A 16,842-nucleotide genomic window follows, 5' to 3' on the forward strand; every position below is an offset into this window, starting at 1 on the left:
TCTGCCAGCAGAAAGCATATTATCTTTAAAAATTATAATTACTTTATAATAGAGGTAAATGAATTTCTCACTGAGCTATTGACCTAGAGGTAGGAACTTAGAAAATTCAATGAGAGCAGAACAACCCAGCATGGCTAAACTCCATGGAACATTGTTCATGTGGTAGTTTATGTAAGTTTACTTAGATGTCAGTGAGATTGGGAAAAAGGTCATTTACATAGTTTAAAATATGAATATTACACACTGATGGTCATGCTGAATGATTAAACATATTTAAAGAGGCATATAAATCAAGAGTATACTTCAAAAATTACTATTTTAATTTTTCTTTTCTAAAGTTTACCAATTAAAATAATTTCAATCTAGACAAATATGCTTAACTTACTTACTGAAAAAAAAAGCAAAACGTGAAAAGTCTATTCCCAAAGTAAATAAACATTTAGCTGATCATTTTCCCCCCATAACTTTACTCCCCTATTTTTGGTCAATATTGTAGTGATATAAAAATCATTAAGGGACACACACACAAAAAAAGGCTTTTGAAAGCAAGATTACCGAAACAGCTAATACATTTATTTTTTTTACTCTGTCAATCTCTGTTGTGTTTAGTACCAAACATAAGTATCTTCTAGTATTTAAAAGAAGATAATGAAGGAAACATGACAATTTAAAAGAATAGTAAGAATAATAGTCCTACAGACAAGATGCTGGCATAGGTAAACATCAGTACTTGCTGCCTGCCACAACTACATCAAAATTACAACGAAAATATAGAACAACCATCATTCAGAAGCACCTGATATCTGGCTGAATGGAAGTCCTACAACTAGAGAAGTAAAGAAGAAAGCACATTGAGACCTGTAGGAGGGTCAGAGGTGAGGAACAGGCTGGTCTTCTCATTCTTAATTGAACAGAGATCATAATTTTACCCTTATATAAGGTATCAAAAAATCCAGTATAAGTTTAAACCCAACTAGTATAAAAATGATCAAAGAGCAAAGCATGATGTTACATAATTTTATAGCAATAATAAAATATACAACTGTTTTCATTTTATGTCTGCTACACACACAATATATATCATTTAAAGCATTTGTGCCTAATGAAATGATATTGTAATGTTTTTAAAACCTAGTCCTAGATGACATCATTTGTTGCCTTAGTGAATATCATAAAAGGTTCATACTTCCTTAGTTTTATATAATTTCTAAATAGCATTTATCTCTTTCAGTTTAATCAATGAATATTGGGGGTAAATAGAAGATTTAAATTTTATTTTGAGCTTTTTTTTTGCCCTTACAGACTCTGAATTATTGTGATAAAAGTTAAAAAGCTGTTTATTTTACTCTTGTTATTCATTTCTTGGATGTTTACATTTGACAGTAGTTTTCTTTGAAATAAAATTACATAGTTTCATTGTCCCATCAAACCTACCCCTGTATGAAGCCTAATCAAAACACTGATTTTGTAATGGGTTTTTAACTGTGGCAATGAAAAATAAATTTAGATAAACAGAAGATGCTGTGCTGGGTGAATAACATAATCCCTGAAATATTTCAATTGAAATGATGACTGTAGGAGACAGCTTATGAAGTTGTCTTTTACAACACAGAACTGTATAGATGTGATCCAGTAAAATGTCAATTAGATTTTCAACTCATGGTATTGGAATGTGAACGATAATAATCCCTGTCCAGTTTCAATCATTGTGAACTGATATTCCTTATGTAATGGAGAGGAGAAAAGACCCTGTGCCGTGAAACCACACAGATTGTCATGATAAAATGAAATCTAACATTTGCAGATTTTATCAAGTGACTAAATAATTATAATTGTTCTAATATTAGAGTTAAAGTAGGCAGATAGAAAGATAGAGCTTGGAGGGGCTGGGAGAGGCAGCGGGGGCTTGGAGGAACAAAGTGTGAGACGTGACAAACTGAAAATAGACAATGGAGGTGGCAGGCCGCTGTGTAAGTAGGGAAGATTCAGAGTCCTCTAGTAGGTGACCTAACCAGTGGCATAACACCTAGATGAAGCAGCCTTGTAGCTTAAGGATATATTTTTGAGACATGAGGGAGGGGGTGGCTTGCTTCTTATCTAGGGGCATTCCAGCCTAGGAGTATAAATCCCCTAAACTTCCAAATACCAGGGTACTCGGTTCAGTCTCTGCCAGCTGAGCTGCCCACTCAGGCACTTAGTTTGGTCTCAGCCAGCTGAGTTGCCTGCTCTGGTCCTTGCCTGCTTTTGCTGCCATTTGTAGTCTCTTGTTTGAGTTCATTCCTACAATCAAGACAAGAACTAGGGGCGCAGGGTACTGTCCCTGCCCAGAGGCTATTTCTGGCCAGAGACCCCCTTGACCACAGCCGACCTTAGGACTGAAGAGACATTTTAGGTTTTTGTTTTGTTGAACCAGTTTTCTATAAATATCTTGGTAATATAATAGCTTGGTACAGGTATTAATAAAAACTCTTACTGTTCTAATTTTAATTAGAGAGCAGTTAAGTTTTAATTATTTTAATATTGGCCTCTTCTGACATATACTTGGAGCCCTTTTACACTTATCAAAGGTAGGGGAATTAAGTTTAATTCAAAAACCCCAAGGGTGAATTAATTTAGGAAGCTTTAAAATTGTAAATATGTTACAACTAATTTCTCACGTTTATTAAAAATGCATCTCCAATTATTTTAGCAAATAATTTATTTTCACCTTAATATAAACAACTAGAGGCCTGATGCACAAAAATCGTGCACTTGGTGGGGGAGGGGGGTTTGTCCCTCAGCCCGGCCTGCACTCTCTTGCAGTCTGGGAGCCCTCTGGGGATATCCAACTGATGGCTTACGCCCGCTTCCTGCAGCAGTCAGAGATTCTTAGAGATGCTGTGGAGGCCAGAGAGGCTCCCACAACCATCGCTGCTCTTGCCAGCTAAGAACCTGGCTTCTGGTTGAGTGGTGCTCACACTTTGGGAGCGCACTGACCACCAGGGGGAAGCTCTTGGATTGAGCATCTGCCTCCTGGTGGTTAGTGCGCATCATAGTAACCAGTCATTCTGCCATTTGGTCAATTTGCATATTAGTCTTTTATTATATAGGATGTAATTTCCAAAGTTAGAATGAGAACTTCAGGTTAAATGTGCTTCATGTAGTTTTGCAATCAAATAATTATATGCCTCTTCATAAAGAAAAGTGTGCCATTGTTTTCTAATTGGTTTAAAAAAAACAAAAGGCAATTTTCTTTAAGTTAGAAAGCAACAAGAGATCTTTAAATTGTTTATATATTACATGGGTTTACTTAGCATGTTGTTAGCATTTTCTTATTGAAGTAAAAGATTCTTTATAAAACAATATTTAAATGTCTACCAAGTTTTATCACTAGAATTTAACAATATCATTCTACCTTTATCTCATTTCCATTTTGTTTTCATATTCTATAATTACAATCAGTAACTTCCAACAGAGATCTATAAACAAATCCCTGATTTTTTTCCATAGAATCTATATATATAAAAGCATAAGTGACCGTTCGACCAGTAGCTATGACATACACTGACCACCAGGGGGCAGACACTCTGACAGGTAGGTTAACTTGCTGCTGGGGCTGGCTGATCGGGACTGGGCCAGATGGGCCAGACATGCCCTGGAGCCTTCTTAAGGTCCCTCCCCAGTTTCAGCCTGATCCTGCAGCCCAGGCCAAGGGACCCCACTGGTGCACAAATCCATGTACTGGGCCTCTAGTATATTTCTAAGAAATGAAATTACATAATGAATGTTTAAAGTCTTTCAGCATATGTTGCATTATAGTAAGATTTATAAACCTGACATTGTCAATATAGTATTGTCTCTTTAATTTTTGTCATTTTAGTAATTAAACTTATGACTTCTTATTGCATATGTATTTTCATATTGCTAGTGAAATTGGCTATTTTTATATGTTTATCTGGCATTTGTAATTTTTATTCTATGAGAATACAATTTGATGTTGGTTCTCCCCTTTTTTCTTTGCTTTGTAAGCATTAGTAGCATTACATTTTTTCCTTAATATGTGTTGCAAAATTGTTTTCCAGTCAATAGTTTGCCTGTTAATTCTTTGGGCCATTTTGCTGTTGGAGGTGGTCATCTACAGAGGATGTGACCCTCAGTTGACCCCAGAGCTGGAACCTGGAAAATGGCATTGGAGGCTCATCACCTCCTCCCTATTTTTAGGATTCTGGCTGCAGGGGGCACTCAAGACAAGCTTCATATATCATTTCCCTTGCTTATTCAAACTGCCATCTATCAATCTGGTCTTCTATCTCTCTCTGCCCTCCCTCTATAGGAGCCAGTTTCAGATTTCATCCTGGAAGCTTTCTAGTATGTATACCAACATTTGTTCACGGCCAATGGGTCTCATACCTGTTTGCAGTTATTTCCCCACTTAGGGTGGAACTTTATCTTTCTGTGGATAATTTTATCTGGGTCCTGTCTCTGCCAGTCACCTACTTCCTTCTAGTCTTTTCTGTACAATTTCAACTTCTTTTCAGATATACCTCTGTTGGTATGAATGTTTTTTTTCTATTTACATATACTTAGAAGTTTTAATAATTCTGTCTTCTACTTATTTTGTTTAGATGGGTTATGGGTAGTTTTATTTATTTTTTTAAACAATATGTATGAAGGATATCTACAGAGATTTAATCTTAGGTCATTACCTATTCAAGGAGAAACTTCTCTTATGTGTTTTTAAGCAAATAGTGATAAAGCACTAAAGACTATTGCTAAGAGTTCACCAACTCATTCCAATATTGAACATATACCAGCTTGAATAGCTACATCTATTAACAACTTTAAAACCACAATATTAGAATTGGTGGTAGGGAACCTTGATGACTCCAACCCTTTAGAAAAGCAACTTTTGCTTAACATTTTATTCTTTCCCACCTCTTGATCATATTATTCACCACTCAGAAAAGAGACATGAATGCTATTTTGGCATTTATCAAATAAAACAATACTTTCTAGACTCAAATATAGCCAAATAGTTGATTCAGAATTGTTTTCCATAATCAATTTGGGATAGTTGATATTTTTATCAGAAACTCAGAATTGATAGAATTTTCTAACGTAAAAGAAAAAGTAAAGAAATGAACAAGTTGGATGTGCAACTTGATCTTTAACTTAATATATTCGGCTTTGATCCAGAAATAGAATAAGTCTTGGAATAAGTTTCCAATGGCAGCTTTACTGATAAAAAATATCAATTGGAATATTTTTATAGTTCAAAATTATCACATTTTTAGGATTATTAAAATTTAGAGGTCATAATACGCACTCATTACAATTGTTCCATAAATGCCAGAAGTTTGAGAATTACTGATATAAAATGAATATTTTATTGGATTTCTCCCAGGTATTTATCCTATTTTCTAATAAACACCACTTAATAACCAATCCATCCCTTCTAAATGGGCTTGTGGATCATCATTACTTTCATGTTCTTTTATGTATTTTGATAACTCTCACTACCTCTATTATTTTCTACCTTTCTCAGTTTGGAATTTATGTGTGTGTGTGTGTGTGTGTGTGTGTGTGGGCACACGCACACACACCATCTAATTCATTATAACTTTATTAGAAACTTTACTATAGGAAAAGAGAAGTTTAATTTTCCCTTTTCTTGATTAGTTTTAAATACAGCTCTCTTGTCTCTTTCCAGCTCTTTTCAGGACTGTCTCCTGGTCACCAGCACTTAACCTTTAAAGAACATTTTGAGATGAAATATATTTGATCATCAAAAAGCTCTTCTGACTTGACTTCAAAGGTCTCCAGAAAAAATAAAATTATTCTCAATAGTTGTAGATACTTTCTGCATCTTTATCCCATAGAAGAGTTTTATAAAAACTTCAAAGCCAGTATGACACACTAAAAGGATATGTTTACTTACAGTCATTTGCCTTAGTTGAATTGAAATTATTTCATTTTTTTTGCCCTCCCTTTCTCACTTTCTTCCTTACTTCCCTCCTTCATCTCCAAGTTTTCTCTTTGTGTTTTCCCTTGAATCCAATTAATCAGGTTTTATCTTAATACCGACAATCTCTTTATGTTAAAGTCACCAATGACCAGCGATTTACATTATCCAATGCTATTTCTTGGTTCTCATTTCATTAGTGCTAGCAGCTGTTTTTACTTGAAGCACTTTCTTTTCTTGGCTTCTCTGACACTTCACTCGCATGGTATTCTTATTAATACCTTGACCACCAATTTTTCTGTCTCCCCCCCCCCATCCTCTGACTTCTCAATGTGAGAATGCCTTGATGCTGGCTCTTTACACCCCATTATTCCTCTGACTACATTTCCTAAGACTTCCTCCCTATTCCTTCATTCAAGTCACACAAATAGTTTTGTTATTTAAGAAGTGGTAGGCATGCTGCTGCATCAAGACCTATGCAATTTCTCTTTTATCTGCCTGGAATACTCCTCCCTCACATGTCCACAGGGTACACTCTGTCACTTCCTTCTGGCCCTTCACTCAAAGGTCACCTTCTCCATGTGGACTTTTCTAACCAACCTGCTCACAATGCACACACACACCCTTTCCACCCTCTGCAATTCACATCTCTTTTTCTGTTTATTTTTTCTCTTTAAAACTTAATATCATCTTGAATATTGCACGTGCGTGCACGCACACACATGCACATACACACACTCACATACACTGTTACTTTATTTATTAGCTCCCCAATTAAATACATACATTATATATAAATATGGGTTCTGTATTTGATCCAATACATTATAGCCAGCATCTGAAAATAGTTCATGGCTCTAAGTAAGCATTTATTGTATACTTTTGAAAACAAAAAACAACAACTAATGAATGATTTTCAGGTTTTCCTAAACTCAATTTTTGCTTTATATATTTAAATTTATACTAGCTATTACAATTTTGTTCTAATCACTTCATCTTTACAGTTTGCATTTTTTAGTTTTAGTCTTATCCACTGCACATACATTATCTTTTGCTTTCTTTCATTAATTACAGAGATTTGGCTCTGCCCAAATTTTTGAGATTCATAAAATTTTTTATCAAAACTGTGAACTTTGCTCTTATATTTTTTCCATTTAATCTTGCAGAGGAAAAAGAAGCTGGTCAGATTTTACTATTTGTAGACAACAATTTCTTTCTTGCAAGTTGATTGCATAATTTTTTACTTTATTACTATACTTCTCACATTTTTTATAGATAAATTTATTTTATGTCAGTTTTCTTTTCATTTGTATATCTGGGACAGTTTAACCCTACCATGGCAATTTTCTTTAGCTATATATACATATATGTCTCAATATTTTTCTTCTAAACATCTTTAATTTTTTTATCTTACTTTATATTTTATAGCTATTATATTTTTTCTTTTTGTTTTTATTTTTTAAATACAGTTTTATTGTTTTTAGAGAGTAATGGAAAGGAAGAGAGAGACAGAAACATCAATGATGAGAGAGAATCATTGGTCAGTTGCCTTCTGTGCCCTTCACACTGGAGACTGAGCTAGCAACCCAGGCATATGCCCTGACCCAGTATCAATCCATGACCTCCTGGTTTGTAGGTCAACACTCAACCACTGAGCCATGCCAGCTGCACTCTCTTATTGTTTTTATCATTTTATCTTTTAGATACATACAGACAGTCCTCGGGTTATGTTGGAATTGACGTACGTCGTTTGGTGGTTACCTCTCCATCTACCATTTATTTATTTAAAAAAAAAAAGTTCCGTCATTTCGACTTATGTACATATGAGCTTTATGTTTTTTTATTATTCATTTACCACGAGTAAAGGTCAGGAATTGTTATCTTTATTTTAAATTTGTTTTACTGTTTCACTTCATTACTGTTGTGTATGTGCTCCATGTGAGTGATGTAGGTGCTTATGTAGGTGGGTTCCGACTGACAGCGACTATCATGCCGTAGGAACGGATCTCCGACGTAACCCCAGGACCTACTGTATTCTAAAAATTTTTTATTCATTGATTCAGTAAGACTATTTTAATACTTACTGCTTGCTTTCAATGCTAAAAGGGAGGACTTTAATTTTTTGTTTAACTTTTATCTTCCTGGCAACTTTTCATCTGCCATTCAGGAATATTTACTTCCTTCCATTTATCTTTGATTATGTCCTGATGTCTTTCATTTCAGTTTGTTTTCTTCCTGTGGATTTTTGTATATATTTCATGGAAACCTTCTCTGCTTGTATTATATTTTTCCCCTCTTATTCCAAGAGTAAAGGATTTTGGGAGGTTTTTCCCTTCTCTGAGTATACAAATAATGTGTACTTTACCTAGTGTTTAAGTACTTTTATTCAGGACTTATTACTTTCTTTTCTTTATATTCATACTTCAGGAGAAATTTATCAAATTCAAATCAATGTTTGACAACAAGTTAGGTTTGTTAAACTTGTCTTGACTTTATATGCATTTCAGTGTTGTGAAATCTTTTTTCTATGCACAGCTGGACAGCACGTACATTGTACCCAAATAGTTACTGTTGTCTAGAAGAATTAATTAAATGTTCTTCTTAACTGAAGTGGAAAATTCTCCTAAGCCATTGTCTTATTTTCTGAAACTCTAAACTAAGGCACTATTTGAAAAATTACCGTACTTCTAATATACTACCAGTGATATACTTCCATGCATATTAGTTTATATAAATACTAGTAAACTATGCCTTCCAAAGTACCCCAAACTACCTAATTCATCAGAATCAGCATTTCCCTGGCTGTTTGTAGAATGGAACTTACCTGATTTTGAAGCATTATACAGGCAGGTTTCTACAGTGAGAGCAGTTTTCATTAGTATAAGAACGCGATTCTGTATCTTGTAACTGCAAGAAGGCACACCTGTTCTTCACCTTTGAGGCTAGAATGTTTTCTCTGTTTTAGAGTGTACATAGTGTATTCATTAAATCTCTCATACATTATCCATATTGTTATGACATGGAAATTTTAGGTTTTGATGACTGGTTGATGTTAGTGTGAGTTTTCAGTGCTACTATTCATAACTGATACTTTCACTGCTTTCCCTTTAATTTTTGTGGTGAACTATATGACACTGGGAGGGGGTCTGATATGAGATAGCATTTTAACCATAAGTATTTGGTATTAAGAATTGAGAAATGTTTTTTGCTGTTGTTTATTATCAGATATATTAAAAGTAATATTCAAATAGAGAAAAGGTAGTACATAATACCAGTAACAATATTGATGTTATCTTATGTAAACTTACCAAATTACGTTTGTTTGTTTTTTGTTACTTTTAATCATTACACTTCCCTAAAGACAATTGCAAAAATCAGTAAATGGTAGTTGAACCCAACTTATCATATTTGTTTCCTACACTAGAAGCTATTTTATTATTTTTTGCTTTTTTTAAACTGAAATGCCACATAAATTGTGTAGGGGATATGTGTGGTGAGAAAGAAGTGGCTGAGCCAAACCTTAAAGGCAAGGAAGAAAGAAAGGAACAAAAGAAAACTAAATACCAAAGACATAGTGAAAAGAAAAACAGAAAAAGCAATAGTCTTAAAACTTATATGTTTGTATAAGCCCATCTACATTTTCCCTAGCTTAGGGAGGAAGAGAAACAGGCAGACTGCTTCTTATTTTCTTTTCTCTTTGGTTTCTATCTTCTTTCTACTATAACGTCTTTTCAGAAATGATGCATTGGGTGAAGGAGAAAACAAAAATCATTATGGAACAGTTCTAACCTATCAGAAGAGGTAGGAAGAAATAAACCCCAGCTGAGGCCTGGAGCCCATTCAGTGTCTCAGCCAAATGACTGTCTTTCAAGTACTTATCAGTCACACTTCTGTTTTGCTTCCATGGTTCTTTTACCCTCTATTATTTCCCTTTTGTGTAGTTTATATGGGCTTTTCCCCAGAAGAAAATCAAAGAGCACTGCATTTTGCCTAGAAAATGACACCTTTGTTCCTTTGCTGGGAGCTGTACACTAGAAGCTATTTTATTATTTTTTGCTTCTAGTGACATACTAGTAAACGTGCTGCCCACCAAACTTGTCACTCATTTGAAAAGTAGCCCTTTATTTGACTAGAAGAGACAGAGGCCAAATGACCCTGGTCCTTTCCTATGCCGTCCGCGATGGAGGCTAGGAAAGGACAGGGCAGTCACCCCCGCGCACAGGTTCTGTCCTTGAAAGAGCCGACGGCACTCGGGGCCCTGCCTTGGCCTGTTAACCAAACACTGCAACATGGGATCTAAGGAATGACAGTAATTCATTGGTGATTGTTGATGTTACAAACACAGTTTTTTAAAAGGATGGTTCTTTTTTCTCTGTGCCCTCTGATAAAGTCTCATAGTTTCCATAGCCTTTAGAATTCATAATCTTTAGGTAATGAATGCACTTTGTAGAAACAGCAGGAAAGTGAAGATCTGCAAACCTTTCCTTCACAGAGGAGTTTAAAAATGCTGTCATTTACTTCAACCGTTGAAAATGGAATGGAACTTTCTCCATATTTAAACAGTGGTATTCTCTTTTCATTCTGAAAAGCAATGAGTTGTCACAAATGGACATCTTGCTATGAATAAAGATGACAAGTGACTCAGAGATATGCTTGACAAGTGGGAAATGGTTTGAATGTAGAGTTTATATGCTCTCCTATCATCAGTTTGGGAGACTGAACGAGTCTGATTGCAGAGGGTAGCAGGGACGCGGACGGTAGCTCTCAGGGTGTTCTCATACTCCCCAAGTTGCCAACAGAACCTTTTCAGTGCACTCTTATTTATGAGATGATGATAGTGGTTTTCTGTCAACTGGCATTGCTTGATCCTGCTTCAAGTTGGCAATGCCTCAGCAGCCCTCTACCGTCAGAATCCTGCCTATAGGAGAGAGTTGGAGATGACTCTTGAAGAAGGTTCATCTTTAGTATAGATAAGTGTCCTGTGTGGGTCACACTGATAGACTAGTGCAGAGATAACTCACTGGCATCTGAAAGCTGGTTCTGAAACCTGGGAAAGAGAACAGAAATTAGACAGGAAGCCTCAGAGGCCCCCTGTGCTCGGAAAGACCCTATGTCTCCTTAGAAGTCCCTGTTAGTAAACATCCTAGTTCTCTTTCTTTATCTGTAAAAGTTGCTGAATAAATTAAATAATATCCTGACACTGTAAAACTCAACAGTGCTGTTCGACTATAAAACAGATTGCTAATGTTTATAGCAAATACAAAGTACCTACTTTCCTCCCTAACTAATGTGGATGTGATTGCTGCCTTGTACTTGATTTGTCTAAATTCATCATCTGCTTCATTATTAGATCAGTATTTAGAAAATGATTCTTGCACCATTCTCACTCCTGTGCAATGGAGACGTATCGCACTATTCATCTTTCTCCACGTACCCTTGCCTTTTCCTTATTAAAATTATTGCCTATGAGGAAATTTAGAGTGCAAGTGGAAATCACTGTAAAATCTTAGCCAAAGCAAAGCAATAATTTGTAATTGCCACAGCAGTTAATAGCAGGTCAGCCCTGCACCAACTGTCACTCAAAAAGGGCTTTCAGACAATCTCAGTGATCACAGGTTCTGAGTTTCCGCATAAATCTTTTTCTTTCACTTATGAAGATGTTTAGAAATTCAGGAGTATAAGAATGATGTTACCAAAGGCTAATATTATGACACTTCTATTTTAGGAAAAAATAAATTATCTGTGAATTTCTGCCACACTTTGCAGCTGACTGTGATGCGGGAGAACATGGCTGCCTGGAAACAGACCTGGATCTGGCAATGAGGAGAGAGAGGCCTCAGCCCCATCAAGGCAGAGTGTGTGCCAATTTGGGTAACACTTTTTGTCATATACTTTCTCTGCCTGGGAACCAGTGCAGAAAGTTTAAAAGGAGAAAGTAAGTCCTGATCTTCCCTACTAATTTTTAGTTTACTAATGCTCTCCCCAGAGTTACTTTCTCATTTTTTTCCAGGTGGGTTCTCATTTGTTGTCGTTAATCCTCACCCAAGGATATTTTTTTCATTGCTCTTCAGAAAGAGTGGAAAGAAGGGAGCGAAGGAGAGAGAGAGAGAGAGAGAGAGAGAGAGAGAGAGAGAGAAACATCAATGTGAAAGAGATGCATCGACTGGTTGCCTTCTACTCGTGGCCCATCCAGGGGGTGCCCTTGACTGGGAATCAAACCCATGACCCTTTGATGTAAGGGCTGATGCTCTAACTACGGAACCACACAAACCAGGGAAGTTCTCTCTTTTTTTAAAGCATATGGGTCACATTCTAGAATAATGTTTTCACTTTTTTTTCTCACAATCCCCTGAACCCCTCGTCTTTGGCAACCACCAGCTTTTTCTCTATATCTATGGATATGTTTCTGTTTTGTTTATGCATTTGCTTTGTGTTGTTATATTCCACATATAAGTGAAATCATATAGTATTTGTCTTTTGAGGTCTGATTTATTTTACTTAGCACAATACTCCTAATTCCATCCATGTTGTCACAAATGTAAAGATTTCATTTTTTTTATTATTGAGTAATATTTCATTGTGTGTGTCTGTGCGTGGGTGTGAGTAATGCTACAATGAACAAAGACATAGAGGTGCATATGTTTTTTCAAATTAGTGTTTATGTTTTCTTCTAATAAATGCCCATAAGTGAAATTGCTGGGTCATAATGGCAGCTATATTTTAAATTTTTTGAGCAACCTCCATACTGTTCTCCACAGTGGCTGCACCAATTTGCCATCCCACCGACGGTGTACCAGGGTTCCCTTTTCTTCACATCCTCACTAGCACTTATTTGCTGATTTTTTTATGAGAGCCATTCTGACAGATGTGAGCCCAGTTACTTTCTTACTGTAACAGAAGTGCTTTGTTGGCAGTTTGTTCGGTCATTTTTCACTCATTTTTTACTCTTAATATGTTTTACAAAATTTGTCATCCACCTTATTTTAAACCAGTGTTTCTCAATGGTGGTGGTGTCCCCAGGACACATTTGGCAATATCTGGAAACATTCTTATTAACTGGAAAAGTGGGTGCTTCTCACACACAGTGGGTAGAATGTGAATGTTGCTAAATATCCTACAATGCACTGAAGAGATCCACAACGAAGTATAATCTGGCCTAAAATGAAATACTCTGCTCTAAACTCTTGCTTTGAACATAATCTATTCTTTACTTAGCAGAATTCTTTCTATATAATAGAAGTAGTTGATATTTTATTCAGCAACTAATAGAGTTTACTAATACATTGTATAGTATTTACTAATATTTGTCAAAAGGTTTAATATACATTAAACTAGATTAAATATATGATGTAGCATGAACAATGGCTTTGAGTGTAGAACTGGGTTTGAGACCCAGCTCCAAATTTTTTTTTTTATTGCTTAAAGTATTACAAAGGGTATTACATATGTGTCCATTTTTTCCCCCCGCCCTAGACAGTCCCCTAGCCTCCCCTATCCCCCAGTGTCTTATGTCCATTGGTTATGCTTATATGCATGCATACAAGTCCTTTGGTTGATCTCTTACCCCCCTACCTCCTTCCCCCCCAACCCTCCCCGGCCTTCCCGCTGCAGTTTGACAATCTGTTTGAGGCAGCTCTGCCTCTGTATCTATTATTGTTCAAAAGTTTATAATGGTCTCTATTATCCATGAATGAGTGAGATCATGTGGTATTTTTCCTTCATTGACTGGCTTATTTCACTTAGCATAATGCTCTCCAGTTCCATCCATGCCGTTGCAAATGGTAAGAGGTCCTTCCTTTTTAGAGCAGCATAGTATTCCATCGCGTAGATGTACCACAGTTTTCTAATCCATTCATCTACTGATGGGCACTTAGGCTGTTTCCAGATCTTAGCTATGGTGAATTGTGCTGCTATGAACATAGGGGTGCATATATCCTTTCTGATTGGTGTTTCTGGTTTCTTGGGATATATTCCTAGAAGTGGGATCACAGGGTCAAATGGGAGTTCCATTTTCAGTTTTTTGAGGAAACTCCATACTGTCTTCCATAGTGGCTGCACCAGTCTGCATTCCCACCAGCAGTGCACAAGTGTTCCTTTTTCTCCACATCCTCGCCAGCACTTGTCCTTTGTTGATTTGTTGATGATAGCCACTCTGACAGGTGTGAGATGGTACCTCATTGTTGTTTTGATTTGCATCTCTCGGATGATTAGTGACTTTGAGCATGTTTTCATATGTCTCTTGGCTTTCTGAATGTCCTCTTTTGAAAGGTGTCTATTTAGGTCCTTTGCCCATTTTTTGATTGGATTGTTTATCTTCCTTTTGTTAAGTTGTATGAGTTCCCTATAAATTTTGGAGATTAGGCCCTTATCAGATATGACATTGACAAATATGTTTTCCCACACAGTGGGTTTTCTCGTTGTTTTGTTGATGGTTTCTTTTGCTGTGCAGAAGCTTTTTATTTTGATGTAGTCCCATTTGTTCATTTTCTCTTTAGTTTCCAGTGCCCTAGGAGCTGTATCAGTGAAGAAATTGCTTCGGCATATGTCTGAGATTTTGTTGCCTTTGGATTCTTCTAGAATTTTTATGGTTTCCTGTCATACATTTAAGTCCTTTATCCATTTTGAGTTTATTTTTGTGTATGGTGTAAGTTGGTGGTCTAGTTTCATTTTCTTGCATATATCTGTCCAATTTTCCTAACACCATTTATTGAAGAGACTATCTTGGCTCCATTGTATGTTCTTGCCTCCTTTGTCAAATATTAATTGAGCATATTGGTTCGGGCCACCAGCTCCAAAATTAAATGTTTGTGTAACCTTGATCAAGTTACTTCACATTTGAGGGTCTCAGTTTTATACTAATACTAGGGGCCTGATGCATGGATTTGTGCACCAGCAGGGTCCCTTGACCTGGCCTGTGGGGATCAGGCCAAAACCGACTCTCTGACATCCCCCAAGGGGTCCTGGATTGCGAGAGGGCGATTCTTGGGTGACACACCTTGGAATTGGGCTCCCTCCTCTCTGGTTCTGGGTGTGTCACCTGAGAACCACAGCTGCCAAGTCACCACAGCTTGTCAGCTCCTGCGTTAAGCATCTGCCCCCTGGTGGTCAGTGCATGTCATAGCTGCCAGTTGGAGTGTCTGCCCTCTGGTGGTCATTGTGTGTCATAGCTACCGGTCTAATAGTCAGATGATCACTTAGGCTTTTATATATGTAGACTAGAGGCCTAGTGCACAAATTCATGCATGGGTGGGGTCTGGCCGGCCTGGCCCCAATCAGGGCAGATCAGGGTTGGGACTGTCAGGAGGAGAAAATGACTAGAGGTTGGCCAGCCGACCTGCCCAGATCGGGGCCTGATCAAGGCTGGGCCATCTGAGGGGAGGGGCTGTGGGTGATTGGTTGGCGGGCCCTGACCCTGATTGGGGTTGGGGGACCAATTGGGGGTGGTGCCAGCCATGGGGAGGGGCTGTGGTGGGGTGGCGGGGCTGTGGTGGGGTGGCGGGGCTGTGGTGGAGTGGAGGGGCTGTGGTGGGGTGGCGGTGCTGACCAGGGGCCAGTGGCCTGGGGGAGGAGCCATGGGGGTTGGCCAGCTGGCCCTGCCTCTGTTAGGGGTGGGGGGGTCAATCTGGGGTGGGGCCAGGTGGGGGAGGGGCTGCAGGCTGATCAGGGTGGTAGGGGCCCATCGGGGGCAGAGCTGGCTGGGGGAGGGGCTGTAGGAAGTTGGCCAGCCAACCCCACCCCCTATTGGGGTGGGTGGGTGATCAGGGGCAGGCAGACTGGGAGGAGGGGCCACATGAGGTTGGCTGGCCGGTCCCACCCCCTGATCAGGCCAGTTTGCTGGGCAAAGTGGGCATCATAGCAACCAGTCATTGTTCGTTCTGGTCATTATGGGTGCTGGCTTTATATATATAGATAGGACATTAGTACTCTCTAGTTAGAATTTAATGAAATATCACGTACATAAAAGCTTTGGATAATAATAAATCCTTATAAGACTTACTTTTCCTTTTATATCTTCATAGATTTCCCAAGGGTAGACAAATAATTTTAAAAATTGATTAGGTTAAATTAGTTATTCTCTAAAATATTAGTTATTAGAATGTCATCATTTGTGAAATCATGTGATTCTTCTGTTTTTTTTTTCTTTCTCTCTTTATTATTGTTACAGCCTTACAGTAGAAAGATTGAGTCTGTATTTGGGTCTATAGGCTGTTACCTGTTCTTTTGTGCAGAAATGTACGCACTAAATGCTCCAGATGGTACCACAGATGCAGAAAGGTTAAGAGATGTAATCAATTGTCATACCCAAGGGAGGCACTCAATGTGATTTTGAGTTTATTGTGAGTCTCCACTGGCTGAATTAGAATGTCATGTTCTGTGACGGGATAGTAATAGATTAGATGCTTGCTCCTCTCTGCTCTCCTGGATAAATAAAGGGAAAATTCAGTTGTGAACTGCCTCACTGAGTGACTGGGACTGCCATGGTGACCTAATAGGTGCAGTCACACTTCTATTACTTTATATCAAAAGTATTTATGCCCACACCTCCATATCTGCTCTGTCATCTGAGCAAATGAGTCATAATAGTATCAGAGTATGCCAGAAAGCTATGCATAGGAGGGAATGAGGAGAGGGGGGGAAAGTTTCAGTTCTGAAGGAGTCAAGTTCAAAGGTCACTCTTTATTTGAATAGGGAGGCAGTACCTAAGGATGCTGGCAATAGAGTTCTTTCTTACATAAGTTTGGGAATTCTTAATTGAGAAAGGTTATTTTTAAAAAGTCCTTTTTTTGCAGGGAAGGAACAATAGCATGTGTTTTATAAGAAGGGTAGTAGCCTTAAACCACCTAAAGCCTTTTGGAAATTATTAGATTTTTAGCAAGTCTAGGTCACGTAATTTCCTTCTT

Source organism: Myotis daubentonii, chromosome 3, assembly GCF_963259705.1.
Source record: "Myotis daubentonii chromosome 3, mMyoDau2.1, whole genome shotgun sequence".
Taxonomy (NCBI): domain Eukaryota; kingdom Metazoa; phylum Chordata; class Mammalia; order Chiroptera; family Vespertilionidae; genus Myotis; species Myotis daubentonii.